Source organism: Pan paniscus, chromosome 17 (assembly GCF_029289425.2).
Source record: "Pan paniscus chromosome 17, NHGRI_mPanPan1-v2.0_pri, whole genome shotgun sequence".
Classification (NCBI taxonomy): Eukaryota; Metazoa; Chordata; class Mammalia; order Primates; family Hominidae; genus Pan; species Pan paniscus.
Genome location: NC_073266.2, coordinates 69,213,483 through 69,228,582, shown reverse-complemented (window position 1 = coordinate 69,228,582; position 15,100 = coordinate 69,213,483). Strand labels below are relative to the sequence as shown.

At 43.9% G+C, this 15,100-nt stretch overlaps 1 pseudogene; it reads right to left on the bottom strand.

Annotated features, from left to right (window-relative positions):
- Positions 1–7,999: 7,999 nt before the first annotated feature.
- On the bottom strand, positions 8,000–13,542 carry LOC129394591 (transcription factor NF-E4-like; annotated as a pseudogene).
- Between the last annotated feature and the right edge of the window lie 1,558 nt (positions 13,543–15,100).

The window sequence follows — 15,100 nt, the reverse complement described above, 5'->3', positions numbered from 1 at the left end:
CTCCAGTCTACAGCTCCCGTCATGAGCAATGCAGAAGACGGGTGATTTCTGCATTTCCAACTGAGGTACTAGGTTCATCCCACTGAGGCTTATCAGATAGTGGGGGCAGGACAGAGGGTGCAGCCCATCGAGCATGAGCCAAAGCAGGGCGAGGCATCACCTCACCCGGGAAGTGCAAGGGGTCAGGGAATTCCCTTTCCTAGCCAAGGGAAGCTGTGACAGACGGCTCCTGGAAAATCAGGTCACTCCCACCCAAATACTGTGCTTTTCCAATGGTCTTAGCAAACGGCACACCAAGAGATTATATCCTGTGCCTGGCTCAGAAGGTCCCACTCCCACGGGCACAGCAGACTGAGATGGAACTGCAAGGTGGCAGCGAGGCTGGGGGAGGGGTGCCCACCATTGCTGAGGAGTGAGTAGGTAAACAAAGTGGCTGGGAAGCTCGAACTGGGTGGAGCCCACCGCAGCTCAAGGAGGCCTGCCTGCCTCTGTGGACTCCACCTCTGGGGACAGGGCATAGCCAAACAAAAGGCAGCAGAAACCTCTGCAGACTTAAATGTCTGTGTCTGACAACTTTGAAGAGAGTAGTGGTTCCCCCAGCATGGAGTTTGAGATCTGAGAACGGACAGAGTGCATCCTCAAGTGGGTCCCTGACCCCTGAGTAGCCTAACTGGGAGACACTCCCCCCCAGTAGGGGCAGACTGACACCTCACATGGCTGGGAACCCCTCTGAGACAAAGCTTACAGAGGAATGATCAGGCAGCAATATTTACTGTTCTGCAGCCTCCGCTGCTGATACCCAGGCAAACAGGGTCTGGAGTGGACCTCCAGCAAACTCCAACAGACCTGCAGCTGAGGGTCCTGAATGTTAGAAGGAAAACTAACAAACAGAAAGGACATCCACACCAAAACCCCATCTGTACGTCACCATGATCAAAGACCAAAGGTAGATAAAACCACAAAGATGGGGAAAAAACAGAGCAGAAAAGCTGAAAATTCTAAAAATCAGAGTGCCTGTCTGCCTCCAAAGGAATGCAGCTCCTCACCAGCAATGGAACAAAGCTGGACAGAGTTTGACTTTGATGAGTTGAGAGAAGGCTTCAGATGAGCAAACTTCTCCAAGCTAAAGGAGGAAGTTCAAACATATTGCAAAGAAGGTAAAAACCTTGAAAAAAGATTAGACGAATGGCTAACTAGAATCACCAGTGTAGAGAAGTCCTTAAATGACCTGATGGAGCTGAAAACCATGGCATGAGAACTACATGACGAATGCACAAGCTTCAGTAGCCGATTTGATCAACTGGAAGAAAGGATATAAGTGATTGAAGATCAAATGAATGAAATGAAGCGAGAAGAGAAGTTTAGAGAAAAAAGAGTAAAAAGAAATGAACAAAGCCTCCAAGAAATATGGGACTATGTGAGAAGACCAAATCTACATCTGACTGGTGTACCTGAAAGTGACGGGGAGAATGGAACCAAGTTGGAAGACACTCTGCAGGATATTATCCAGGAGAACTTCCCCAAACTAGCAAGGCAGGCCAACATTCAAATTCAGGAAATACAGAGAACGCCACAGAGATATTTCTCAAGAAGAGCAACTCCAAGACATATAATTATCAGATTCTCCATAGTGGAAATGAAGGAAAAAATGTTAAGGGCAGCCAGAGAGAAAGGTCGGGTTACCCACAAAGGGAAGCCCATCAGACTAATAGTAGATCTCTTGGCAGAAACTCTACAAGCCGGAAGAGAGTGGGGGCCAATATTTAACATTCTTGAAGAAAAGAATTTTTGACCCAGAATTTCATATCCAGCCAAACTAAGCTTCATAAGTGAAGGAGAAATAAAATCCTTTACAGACAGGCAAATGCTGAGAGATTTTGTCACCACCAGGCCTGCCCTACAAGAGCTCCTGAAGGAAGCACTAAACATAGAAAGGAACAACCAGTACCAGCCACTGCAAAAATATGCCACATTGTAAAGACCATCAAGGCTAGGAAAAAACTGCATCAACTAACGAGCAAAATAACCAGCTAACATCATAATGACAGGATCAAATTCACACATAACAATATTAACCTTAAATGTAAATGGGCTAAATGCTCCAATTAAAAGACACAGACTGGCAAATTGGATAAAGAGTCAAGACCCATTAGTGTGCTGTATTCAGGAAACCCATCTCATGTGCGGAGACACACATAGGCTCAAAAGAAAGGGATGGAGGAAGATCTACCAAGCAACTGGAAAACAAGAAAAGGCAGGGGTTGCAATCCTAGTCTCTGATAAAACAGACTTTAAACCAATAAAGATCAAAAGAGAAAAAGAAGACCATTACATAATGGTAAAGGGATCAATTCAACAAGAAGAGCTAACTATCCTAAATATATATGCACCCAATACAGGAGCACCCAGATTCATAAAGCAAGTCCTTAGAGACCTACAAAGAGACTTAGACTCCCATACAGTAATAATGGGAGACTTTAACACCCCACTGTCAACATTAGACAGAACAACGAGACAGAAAGTTAACAAGGATATCCAGGAATTGAACTCAGCTCTGCACCAAGCAGACCTAATAGACATCTACCGAACTCTCCACCCCAAATCAACAGGATATACATTCTTCTTAGCACCACATCACACTTATTCCAAAATTGACCACATAGTTGGAAGTAAAGCACTCCTCAGCAAATATAGAAGAACAGAAATTGTAACAAACTGTCTCTCAGACCACAGTGCAATCAAACTAGAACTCAGGATTAAGAAACTCACTCAAAACCTCTCAACTACCTGGAAACTGAACAACCTGCTCCTGAATGACTACTGGGTACATAATGAAAGGAAGGCAGAAATAAAGATGTTCTTTGAAACCAATGAGAACAAAGACATAACATACCAGAATCTCTGAGACACATTTAAAGCAGTGTTTAGAGGGAAATTTATAGCACTAAATGCCCACAAGAGAAAGCAGGAAAGATCTAAAACTGACACCCTAACATCACAATTAAAAGAACTAGAAAAGCAAGAGCAAAGACATTCAAAAGCTAGCAGAAGGCAAGAAATAACTAAGATCAGAGCAGAACTGAAGGAGATAGAGACACAAAAAACCCTTCAAAAAAATCAATGAATCCAGGAGCTGTTTTTTTTTTGAAAAGATCAACAAAATTGATATACTGCTAGCAAGACTAATAAAGAAGAAAAGAGAGAAGAATCAAATAGGTGCAATAAAAAATGATAAAGGGGATATCACCACCAATCCCACAGAAATACAAACTACCATCAGAGAATACTATAAACACCTCTATGCAAATAAACTAGAAAATCTAGAAGAAATGGATAAATTCCTGGACACATACACCCTCCCAAGACTAAACCAGGAAGAAGTTGAATCCCTGAATAGACCAATAACAGGCTCTGAAATTGAGGCAATAATTAATAGCCTATCAACCAAAAAAGTCCAGGACCAGATGGATTCACAGCCGAATTCTACCAGAGGTACAAGGAGGAACTGGTATCATTCCTTCTGAAACTATTCCAATCAATATAAAAAAAGGGAATCCTCCCTAACTCATTTTATGAGGCTAGCATCATCCTGATACGAAAACCTGGCAGAGACACAACAAAAAAAGAGAATTTTAGACAAATATCCCTGATGAATAGCGATGCAAAAGTCCTCAGTAAAATACTGGCAAACCGAATCCAGCAGCACAACAAAAAGCTTATCCACCATGATCAAGTGGGCTTCATCCCTTGGATGCAAGGCTGGTTCAACATACGAAAATCAATAAACGTAATCCAGCATATAAACAGAACCAAAGACAAAAACCACTTGGTTATCTCAATAGATGCAGAAAAGGCCTTTGACAAAATTCAACAGCTCTTCATGCTAAAAAGTCTCAATAAATTAGGTACTGATGGGACATATCTCAAAATAATAAGAGCTATTTATGACAAACCCACAGCCAATATCATACTGAATGGGCAAAAACTGGAAGCATTCCCTTTGAAAACTGGTACAAGACAGGGATACCCTCTCTCACCACTCCTATTCAACATAGTGTTGGAAGTTCTGGCCAGGGCAATCAGGAAGGAGAAATAAATAAAAGGTATTCAATTAGGAAAAGAGGAAGTCAAATTGTCCCTGTTTGCAGATGACATGATTGTATATCTAGAAAACCCCATCGTCTCAGCCCAAAATCTCCTTAAGCTAATAAGCAACTTTAGCAAAGTCTCAGGATACAAAATCAATGTGCAAAAATCACGAGCATTCTTATACACCAATAACAGACAAACAGAGAGCCAAATCATGAGTGAACTCCCATTCACAATTGCTTCAAAGAGAATAAAATACCTAGGAATACAACTTACAAGGGAAATGAAGGACCTCTTCAAGGAGAAATACAAACCACTGCTCAACGAAATAAAAGAGGATACAAACAAATGGAAGAACATTCCATGCTCATGGATAGGAAGAATCAATATCTTGAAAATGGCCATACTGTCCAAGGTAATTTATAGATTCAATGTCATCCCATCAAGCTACCAATGAATTTCTTCACAGAATTGGAAAAAACTACTTTAAAGTTCATATGGAACCAAAAAAGAGCCCGCGTTGCCAAGTCAATCCTAAGCCAAAAGAACAAAGCTGGAGGCATCACGCTACCTGCTTCAAATTATACTGCAAGGATACAGTAACCAAAACAGCATGGTACTGGTACTGAAACAGAGATATAGATCAATGGAACAGAACAGAGCCCTCAGAAATAATACCACACATCTACAACCATCTGATCTTTGACAAACCTGACAAAAACAATAAATGGGGAAAGTATTTCCTATTTAATAGATGGTGCTGAGAAAACTTGCTAGCCACATGTAGAAAGCTGAAACTGGATCCCTTCCTTATGCCTTATACAAAAATTAATTCAAGATGGATTAAAGATTTAAATGTTAGACCTAAAACCATAAAAACCCTAGAAGAAAACCTAGGCAATACCATTCAGGACATAGGCATGGGCAAGGACTTCATATCTAAAACACCAAAAGCAATGGCAACAAAAGCCAAAATTGACAAATGGGATCTAATTAAACTAAAGAGCTTCTGCACAGCAAAAGAAACTACCATCAGAGTGAAAAGGCAACCTACAGAATGGGAGAAAATTTTTGCAATCTACTCATCTGACAAAGGGCTAATATCCAGAATCTACAAAGAACTCAAACAAATTTACAAGAAAAAAAAAATCAAAAAGTGGGTGAAGCATATGAACAGACACTTCTCAAAAGATGACATTTATGCAGCCAACAGACACATGAAAAAATACTCATCATCACTGGCCATCAGAGAAATGCAAATCAAAACCACAATGAGATACCATCTCACACCAGTTAGAATGGCGATCATTAAAAAGTCAGGAAACAATGGGTGCTGGAGAGGATGTGGAAAAATAGGAACACTTTTACAGTGTTGGTGGGACCATAAACTAGTTCAAACATTGTGGAAGTCAGTGTGGCGATTTTTCAAGGGTCTAGAACTAGAAATACCATTTGACCCAGCCATCCCATTACTGGGTATATACGCAAAGGATTATAAATCATGCTACTATAAAGACACATGCACACGTATGCTTATTGTGGCACTATTCACAATAGCAAAGACTTGGAACCAACCCAAATGTCCATCAATGATAGACTGGATTAAGAAAATGTGGCACAGCTGGGTGCAGTGACTCACGCCTGTAATCCCAGCATTTTGGGAGGCCAAGGCGGGTGGATCAGAAGGTCAGGAGATCGAGACCATCCTGGCTAACATGGTGAAACCCCGTCTCTACCAAAAATACAAAAAAAATTAGCCAGGTGTGATGGTGGGCACCTGTAGTCCCAGCTACTCAGGAGGCTGAGACAGGAGAATGGCGGGAACCCAGGAGATGGAGCTTACAGTGAGTCGAGATCGTGCCACTGCACTCCACTCCACCCTGGGCAACAGAGCAAGACTCCATCTCAAAAAAAAAAAGAAAGAAAGAAAGAAAGAAAATGTGGCACATATACACCATATGCAGCCATAAAGCAGGATGAGTTCATGTCCTTTGCAGGGACATGGATGAAGCTGGAAACCATCATTCTCAGCAAACTATTGCAAAGACAAAAAACCAAACACTGCATGTTCCCATTCATAGGTGGGAATTGAACAATGATAACACATGGACAAAGGAAGGGGAACATCACACACCAGGGCTTGTTGTGGGGTGGGGGGACGGGGGAGGGATAGCATTAGGAGATATACCTAATGTAAATGACGACTTAATGGGTGCAGCACACCAACATGGCACATGTATACATATGTGACAAACCTGCACATTGTGCACTTGTACCCTAGAACTTAAAGTATAATAATAATAATAAAAAAAGAAAATTCTTCCAGCAAAAGATATTAACAGGAATTGGGCTTCAGAGAACCCAGGACATGAAGATGTGCAAAATGCTTTGTATAGCCTTTTTTAGTTTGCCTTTATTGCTGTATTGTAAATAGATATTAAAATTGATATTTATGAGTGTCTTCAGATTGAGTTACAGCTCTTGTTTCCCAGCCCTCCCTTTCTCAAGTCTTCCATGCCTCCATTGCAAATTTTCCAGCACAGATATTTTCAGAAGCCGGATTCCTGTATTGGGGAAGTTTTTCTGCACTTTAATCACTGATTTGTACCTACACAAGGGGAGAGGTTGTAACTCGGGGAGCTAATGTAAAGAGAAGCTGTACCATTTAACATATGTATATGAATTTGTCATTTTTACTTTAAAAAAAAAAAGAAGAGAATTTCTTGCTTAGTTTGTGGAGGTGGGAGGGACTGGAGGAGGGATATGTGGTCAGTTGTAAGTCCTTGGGTTTGCAGGGTAAGGGCTAGGCCTAGATAGGTGACTGAGGGGGTGCATATTTGTGCTTTCTTAGGGGAGACCTAGTACTCCCGTTCTGCCAAGGAGTTTAAAAGAGAGATAGTATGGGCATTGCAGTTTCTTTGAGAGGGTCTACACAGGAGCTGATTATTAACACACTGAAGGAGAGTGGACGGTTGTAGGGATAAGGTACGTAGGTCACGAGCAAGGGCCTGTCCAAAAAGGTGGAGGCTGTCTCTGAAACCTTGAGGTAGTACGCACCAGGTGAGCTGACGTGAAAGGTGGGTGTCGGGGTTTTCCCATGTAAAGGAAAAGAGGTCTTGAGAATCAGGGTGCAAAGGAATTGTGAAAAAAGCTTTCTTTAGGTTTAGGATAGAAAAATGGGTGGTATTGGAGGGAATTGCAGAAAGTAAAGCATATGGGTTAGGAACTACTAGACATACTGGGAGTATAGCTTGGTTGACGAGCCTAGGTCCTGTACTAAGCGATAAATTCCATCTGGCTTTTTAACAGGTAGAACTGGTGTGTTAAAAGGGAGTTTGTTGGGCGGTGTAGGTGACTGGCAAGGAGGCGAAAAATGATAGGCTTTAGGCCTATGAGAGCTGCTTGGGAGATGGGAAACTGCTTCTGTGATAGGAACTGGGTGGGCTTTTTAAGGATAATGCATATGGGGGTGTGGTGTTCTGCGACTGAGGGTGTGGAAGTATCCTAAACAGCAGGGTTAACTACAGATGGGGGATAAGGAAAAGTTGCATGTTTTAGAGTGGGAGGGTGAAGGAGTAGAAGAAAGCTAGAAGTACTGGAGGGGTCTGGGTAATGTGTTGGGTACTATGGGGAATGTGGAAGTGGAGAGTAGTGTGGAGTTTTGAAAGGATATCTCTGCCTAGGAGCGGGGTTGGGCATGAGGGCAGGACTAAGAAAGAGTGAGTGAAGGAAAAAGGGTGCAGGAAGCAGAAAAGTGGAGGGGTGGCTCGGGGTTTGGAGACTTATCCATTAATTCCCACAACAGAGACTTGGGAGGACTGGGTGGGTTCTGAAAAATTAGATAAAGCAGAGTAGGTTGCCCCGATATTAATTTTAAAAGAACATACTGGCCTACCTTCTACCATCAGGGTTACCCTTGGCTTGGATGAAGAGATGGTAATTGCTGGGGCATCCATTCCAGGGCACCATCAGTCTTCAGCAGTAAGGCTGATGAGATCCAAGTAGGAGGTTTTGGCCAGCTTAGGAAGGGTCGGGGGCGGTCCTTGCGGGGGCTGCTCACAGTCCAACTTCCAGTGGAGTCCTCCGTAGAGGGGGCACAGCCTGGTGGGCTTACCTGGATTTGGGCATTGTCCGGACCAATGGCCTTCATTGCAGCACTTGAAACAGGCGCCAGGTGGAGATGGATTGTTACGAGGCTTCCGTGTGGAGCTGCGGCCCCGTGGGCCTGCAGGGCCCCTGATGGCAGAGGCAAGCATTTGAAACTCTGCCTGTTTTTGCCTTCTACTTTCCTAGTCACAATTGTTAAAGACTTTGAAGGCTAAATTAGGAAGGTCTCATTGTAGGGTTTCAGGGCTGTCATCAAGCTTCCGAAGCTTGCACTGAATATTGGGGGTGGATTGAGAGATGAACCAAAGGTTTAAAATAGTGGTTTCTGCTGAGGATTTGAAGGGGGAAAAGGGGTTGAGTTACCAGGCAGTGGAGGATAGATAGGGGTGTAAGGTGGCGGGATGGGTTTACAGTCTTCAGGAGAGGGCGGTGAGGAAGGAGAATGGGTACAGGCAATACTAGAATTGTCCTGAGGAGGGGAAGGTGTAGGAAAAGAAGTGGATACAGCTGACTGGGAAGATAGTGGCTAAGAAGATGGCAGCTGGGAAAATGGTGGCTGGGAAGGTGGTGGCTGAGAAGATGGCATCTGGGAAGATGGCGGCTGAGAAGGCAACGAGGAGGCTTGGGGAGTTAAAGAAGATCTTGAGAGGAAGAGGTAGGGGCTGAGAGGGGTGGACAGCAGCCAGCTGAATCAAATGAGGAAAAAGAGGCAGGGTCAGGAGGAGAAAGGCAATCAAGGTGGTGAGAATGGGGGAGAAGGATTTGAACAGGTGAGCAAGAACTGCAGAGGTTGCATTGTGATCTGATTGCAAAAAGGCCTGGACAGAAGGAATTTCTCACCCTTTCTCCAGTTGTGGGCAATAATTGCTTAAATCAGTTAAAATTGTAAAGTCGATTGTTCCATTTGCGGGCCATTCGAACTCATTATCCAATTCGTATTGTGGCCAGACTGAATTGCAAAAACACAAGGTGCTTAGGGCGAGTATCTTGCCTGAGGCCTAAGGTTTACAGGTTTTTTATGAGGCAGCCTAGAGGGCTGTTTTTTAGAATGGAGGACTGGGAGTTTCCCATAATGGAGGGTAGGCTTGGGAGAACAGGGAAAAAGACCTTCCTGGATGGCTGGAGGGAGACAATAAAAGGAGCAATCATCACTGCTGCCTTTTCATTCCGGAAGGGGATCAAATGGCCTAGAGGCGTCCCCCTAAGACCAGATGATTCAGCGAGTGCCTGGCACATGCCAGAGCCTTCTTGGACCAACACTGGATTTTCAGACCGGAGGAACCAAGAGAGGCCGTGTGGATTTTTCTCTGTTAACCAGGCTCCTGGGGAAACTTACTAGTAGGCGAGATCAGTGACCGACGTGCATGCACAGAGAGGTGACTGGAGGCTGAAGAACTTCCTTTGTCTGGCTGCTGTGGCCTGCTCTCTGGGGTGGAGGGGTAGTTCCATGGGGGACACAGACCTGAGCCCCTCCTGGGTTTCAGCACCGGACCTAAGGTTCTTGTGTTGGTTCAAACCCCAAGAGCACGCCAAGAGACAACACGAGGCAATGTGGAGCAACATGCTGTTTTAATGAGCGCCTGGGTGCAGGTGGGCTGAGGCCTAAAATGGCGTTAGCCCCTAGTGAGGACAGGACAAAGCTTTTATAGTCTCCTGTAAACGGGAAGTGTCCTAGTCTGATGTAACTGCTACGTTATGCCCAGATGGCCTTTTTCTCGATCTTCAGGGGTACATGTCATCCGGCTGGCTCTCTTCTTGCTTCTGCTATCTTGCTGGCTCACGCTGCTGACGCAAGTGGCCTTGTGCTTTGGGACTGGGCCTGAGAAGGGAGGAGTTACTCATCTCCTTAAGCTTTCAGGACCCAGGGAGAATCTTAAAGCAAGGACTGGAGGGAAGTTTCATAGGATCATGCTGGAGGGGGCTCCATGTAGAACGAGGTCATGCTGCTGGGGCTTCCTGCAGAGCGAGGTAGTTGTGCCAAAACGTTGTTTGCGATTAGCCATATGTATTAGGGTTCTCTAGAGGGACAGAACTAATAGGATAGATGTCTATATGAAAGGGATTTTATTAAGGAGAATTGACTCATAATGATCACAAGGTAAAGTCCCATGATAGGCCATCTGAAGGTGAAGAGCAAGGAATCCAGTGGTAGATCAGTCCGAGTCCCAAAACCTCAAAAGTAGGGAAGCCAACAGTGCAGCCTTCAGTCTGTGGCCAAAGGCCTGAGAGCCCCTGGCAATCCACTGGTTAAGTCCAAGGGTCCAAAAGCTGAAGAACTTGGAGTCTGATGTTTGAGAGCAGGAAGCAACCAGCACAGGAGAAAGATAAAGATCAGAAGACTCAGCAAGTCTGCTCTTCCATCTTCTGCCTGCTTTATTCTAGCAACAGGGGCAGCTGATTAGATGGTGCCCACCCAGACTGAGGGTGGGTCTGCCTCTCCGAGTCCACTGACTCAAATGTTAATCTCCTTTGGCAACTCCCTCACAGACACACCCAGGAACCGTACTTTGCGTCCTTCAATCCAGTCAAGTTGATGCTCAATATTAACCATCACACTGTCTCTCAGAACAATCATTCTCCTTAACCTGGAACCCTTTCCTCATTGCTGTTTACTTACCTTATCAGGACTCCACAATAAGGTTGGTTAGAGATTTGGGAGCAAGATCACTCAAGTTCAAATCCCAGCTTTCTCACTTACTAAGTCAGCTGGCTCTTCCTTAAGTGGTTTAACCCCTAACTCCATGCTTCAGTTTTCTCACCTGTAAAATGGTCATTAAAAATACTTGCCCCTTAAGGACTGTCAAGAGAATTATGTTATTACATGTGGAAATGTGATAATGATATAGGAGTTAAAAAGAAATTATTTAGACAGATAGGGTAAGAAAGTCCTCAGTAAGGTTTTCCCTTGAATGAAAAGCAGCCCCAAATCATTTCTTTTATAACAAAAAAGCAGCCTAAAAAACCAAGCCACAGCATAGATAAGCAAGCTGGAAGCTTGCATGGATGAATGCTGGCAGCTGTGCCAATAGGAGAAGGCTACCTGGGGGCTAGGCAAGTTCAACATGGCGGCTCCATCATCCCTTTTCCTTGTCAACCACGTGTACAGTAAGGAGCAGACAACATGGCCACTGGCCAGGTAGAAAACCCATTTGCATGATAAAAAGATTAGGGTCGTGTGGCCAGCTTCTTCACAGACTATGTAAATGTCACACCTGCTCCAACCAATCTTTAGGTCCTATGTAAATCAGACACTGCCTCTTCAAGCCAGTCTATAAACCCCAAACTTCTTCCTCCTCCCCTCCACCCTGCACACTCCACCATGGACCATGGACCAGAAGTCCCACTTTGACGCCCCTCTCTCTCTGCAGGAGAGAGAGCTATTCTCCTTTCTCTTTCTTTTGCCTATTAAACCTCTACTCCTAAACCCATTCCTTGTGCGTCCATGTCTTTGATTTCCTTGGCTTGAGACAACAAACCTTGGGTATTTCCCCAGACAAATAATGTCACTTCAATAATATATGAAAAGTATTTAGAATGTATGTTTATGTGCCATATAAATGTTTGCACATAACTGAAGGAAATTATTAGTTTCCTTCAGTAGACATTTTCACTTAGTCACCATGAGCATTTTACATTTTTCCTATTTCTTGTGAAATAATAAGCCTGGCCTTACTATGTGAAAAGCTAACTCAGCTGACCTTGGCAGGCAATGGCAATCAAAGTTACCACCAAAGCGTTTTCCTCTAATCCAGTGGTTCTCAGTCTTGGTCTTACCCTGGAACTCAGGGAACTTTACATAGTACTGATGCCTGGGACCCAACCCCAGATTTGCTCATTTAATTGGTTTGGGGGCAGTCTAAGTATTGGGTGTTGTAGAAGCTTCCCAGATGGCTCTAGTGCACAGCCAAGGTTGAGAACTCTCGCCAAACCTTCTTTCATGGAGGTGAAGTGCGAGTGGGGTTTTTGAAGGTCAGATTCACTCACCACATGAAACCAGGATGTTAGTAGTGCTTCTTGAAAAATAAGTGTTTCAATGCCAAATACATTTTAGAAGTTCTGGGTTAAACAACAGCAAATAATAAACAACCTTTGTTTGGTAGAGGATTTATAGGACTTTTAAGGGCCTTTGGTATGTTAATGGACATTGAAACTCTCAAAGAGGGGGAATTATACATGGAGCCTTTCCTAAACTAATTTAACCACAGAAACTTTTTGAGTTTGAGTGTCTTGGGGAACTGGCAATCTGAGAAATACACTTTGGAAAATGCTAAATTTATGGCAATGCCAAAAGCAGTGTGGAAAACTGAGCGAAGGCAGAGCCTAGGGGAGCTCTTGGGTCTCCTGATCCTGACTCCTCTGTTCCTGGCTCTCCCCTGACAGAGCATTCTAGCCTGTTACCGCCACTCACTTTACTGAGAAGAAAGAGATCACCCAAAAAGGACAGAAATTGCCCATCCCGGTCCAAGGGGAGAAAAACAATGCAACACAGGGGAACGGTAGTGGACTCAGTGTTCGGCTGCCCTGGAAGCCTGAACAAAATAGAATTTTTGTTAGGACTGGAGTCTTTGGCTTCCAGGTGTGACTCAGGAACCATCAGTATGATGGTGGGGTGAAAAGGATGTTGGGCTGTCTGTCCAGAAACCCGAGCATAGTATTCAGAAAACTGCCTCCATCCTCTGACTTGCTTTTCTTAGTAAAGCTAAAATTGTGGCTAGAAATTGCCGCTATACAGTCGCTAATTTCCATGACTTAATAGTATATCCCTTTCACTTTAACCTTATCTTGTACAGTGCATCGTTTTCAAAACTTTTTCACACATATTGTCTCATTAGATTCACAGAACAATCTTATCTGCTAGGCAGTGCTAGTATTCTTGTTATCCATATTTTTCAGAGGGGAAAACTGAGTCCTAGAGAGGTGAGTTGACCTGCCTGAAATTACAGAAGTCTGTGATGAACCCAGGTTTGAGTATAGGTCTTTCTGCCACATGTTCTTTCCACTGTGTTCTGAACCTGCTTTCAAATTACAGATTTATAGAATTCTTATGGGGGGGAACTTCCTTTCCCCAGGATGCATGTTTCCAAGTGAGGAGTAGCAGGCCTACCTCTATCTACATTAACCCATTTTCCCCAACAGAGGGTAGAAAGAGTGACAATTGATTGGAAAGTTTGGGAGCAGAGGGTGAGATCCCTGGGCTTACGCCCTTCCGTACTTGGCTGTGGGCATCTGCAGGCAGTGCACAGTCTCTTCTGCACCAGCCTTATGGCAAGAGAAGGCACAGAGTTTGGGGAGGAAAGATAAATTCAGAGGAAGGTTAGCGGCTCCTTTAGCTGCATGCTGAGCCATGGCCTCCAACAGAGCTTTTATCACAATAAAACCTATTTTGATCTCCATCATCTATAATTCCTGAGTGTGGCTCTTTTACAATAGATTCCAAACATGGGTAGGGAAATGGGCCATTATTTATTAGTCCCCCCCAGACCTTATAAATTTTATAGCTGAATCAAACCTGAAGTTATTTGGTCTAAGCTGCTGCTTTTAAAAAATGAATCATCTGAGTAACAGTCAGGTTTTATTACTTGCTGAAAATCACACAAAGCTGATTAATGCATAAGCCACTGGGTATCCTGACTTACTAGGAAACATTACTTTTGTCCATTTAAGCATGGTTTCTTCAGGATTACCCAAGAGGGAGGCTGAGCTCATGTTTGGAGCACCCCCCCCCCAACACACACACACACACAGCAGGTGGCCATAACAAAATGAGGAAACAAATGTTATAAATAAATTGATATTCAGTGAGGTCCAATAAATCATTGAAGTAATCATTGTGGTTGGGAGAGAAAATTACAATTTATTGGGCATCCCTAACCTTCAGGATAGTTCTTAGTTTGAATTATACATGAGAATATCAGTCAGTTTTACTGCAGTAAGAACCCCCAAATTCCACTGGCTTATAATAACCAGCATTTATTGATCATGAATTTTAATTGTTGGCTGGTGCAGGTCATTTGTGTTGGTTCTTCCCAGCCCTGTTCCCCATGTTTTCTCTCTCTAAGACCCAGGCTGAAGAAGCAGCCCATATTCGGGACATGGCATACTTGTGGAAGAGGAAACAGAGCAGGATAATTCATGGAACCCATGGCGCCTTTTAAAGCAACTTTCACGCAAGGCAGACAACACTTCTGCTCACATCCCTTTGGCCAAAGCCTGTCACATGGCCAAGTAAAGAGGGATGTAAGCTGCTCCCTCAGGAGGACTACAAGTCCCATGGCCATAAAAGGGCACGTATAATAGAGAAGGAGAGAGCACATACTTGAGAGAAATAATACAATCATCCACAGAGTGTACGCCGGGTCTGTAGAAGTCCTAATCTGGACCTGGCCTTAAAGTGAGAATATATCACCCTTTTGACCCTCTGGAAAACCCTCCCCTAGAGTTAGAATGGGGTGGAGGAGGTTGAAATGTAAAAGGAGGAGAGAGTTGCATCAGGTGAAGGGAGTAGTCCTGTAAAATGTGCTTTGGATTGGAGTCCACTAAAGAGACCATCCCCAACCCCTCCCCGGGGCACTAGATGTCTTGCAGGTTATTCATGCAGGAGAGGGAAAATTGGGTATGCAGTGGCACAAATAATCCAAAACTCATTGATATTTGAATACTTAATGCTGTTTGTGATTTCTGTAGCCAGCATAGTTCCCTTCTTGATTGCACTTCACTGGGATCACTGTGAAGGTTGCTTGGTATTCCCCACGCACACAGCAGCTAATGGGAAGAAGACAGTGAGGAGGAGCATGAGATGAAAGTCAACTAAGTAAGGTGAGGCTGGCCACAAAAGTGATTAATTCTCATAGGGACAAATGAGTAACCTCTTACTCCCAGCTGAATTCTAAGCCTCACACAGGGA